Below are 1,601 nucleotides of genomic sequence, written 5' to 3'. Positions count from 1 at the left end.
TCCTCCACCCTTCCCAAAGGAAGTATAATTGCTTCAGTTTTATCAGAGTTATCCAGTCAAGTGATGTAGAGGACTGGGGATAGAGTTTTGGCAAAAAGTTTAGATTGAGTATTGGATAAACTGGGTAGGAGAAACTTGCAATGCTGTGTGGGGTTTAAAAGGGAAAAAAAAAAATGAAGAATCAAGTTCCACAGAATTTATATCAATACAAAAATGATGGAATATATATATATATATATGTTTTTGTTATGTGCCATCGAGTCGGACCCAACTCATAACGACCTCTCCTTGGGTTTCTGAGGCAGTATCATTACAGAAGTAGATTGCCCCATCTTCTTTCCGAGGAGTGGCTGGTGTATAGATAATATGCATATATATTATATATTGTGCATATTTTATGGATGCAATTTTCTTTCAATTTTAAACTTGTTATAATTTGTGAACTTTTCCTCTGTACCCTTTATTGCCTTATTTTTGTTTGAGAATTTTGTCTATTTGTTTCTGTTTCTAACTAGAGATTTTCCTTTAATGTTTGGTGGTCCTTGGCTGGCTAAAATTAAGAACTAAAAATGCATGTTATTCTTCAAGTATTTGGATGAAATGTAATAATTTTTGTGTATCACAGGATGATGAAGTGGGCCAAAGACCATCTATTTGAGGAGAAAACTCCAATGTCAATATCTGTAAGCTTTGAATATAGGCTGGGCATTTCTCACAGACAAGAGTCCTCAGAGCTGATAAGACCTGGGTGTCTTACCATTTGATTAATTATTTTACTTAATCCTACTGTTTATAGTGCAGTGACACAGAGTAACTCTTATGTCAGACTTGTGTCCAGAGTATAGAAAATCTAATTTTCAAACACTTCATAAAATAAATCTTTCAAATTCTATCATAGTGTAGAAAAACTGTTACACTATGCACAAAGTAGGTGGGACCTAGGATTCAAATTATCCTTATTGAATGTTTTGATGAAAACATTCATTTTTGACCAGCAATTCATTATTTCATGTCTGTTCTGTGACAGTGACTACTAATTGCTGACAAATAATACTTAAGTTAGCTTTAATGCATTTTAAAAAACAAGAGCTGCATTTTCTAACTACCTTTGAAACTAGGTGGGATTGTCTTTCTGTGCTCTTGCCAAAAAGATGTAGGTGGACAGAAGATAAGAGTGAGAATGATGCATCATGAGAAAGACTCAACTGGTCATGGCTGACTTTGAAGATAGAGGAAGGGCTGTGAGACAAGGAACACAGACTGGAAAAGGCAAGAAAATAAATTCTACCTTAACATCTCTAGAACGGAAAGCGGCCTTGCCAACACTTGGTTTTAGCCAAATGCACAAAGGGTGTAGGGGCAGCATCCTCTGATGTCCTTTAACTTCACAAGGAGGAGAAATACTCATCATCAGCGTCAACAGCTCAAGGCTAGTTCCTATGTGGCAGAAGTCAGATTTGCCTCCATCCACAAACCTTTTTATCAGTTCGGACACCAACCATACATTCCACTGCATTCACTACTTCTCTGCTGGGTTGACCAAGCAATAACCATATAGAAGTCACAGACAATACTGATAATTATGGGGTTTATTAGAGAAG

The sequence above is a fragment of the Orycteropus afer genome, unplaced genomic scaffold (genome assembly GCF_000298275.1).
Source record: "Orycteropus afer afer isolate SDZICR_OR568_19922 unplaced genomic scaffold, OryAfe1.0 scaffold00364, whole genome shotgun sequence".
In the NCBI taxonomy this organism is placed as follows: domain Eukaryota; kingdom Metazoa; phylum Chordata; class Mammalia; order Tubulidentata; family Orycteropodidae; genus Orycteropus; species Orycteropus afer.
Note: the sequence above shows the minus strand (reverse complement) of the source record.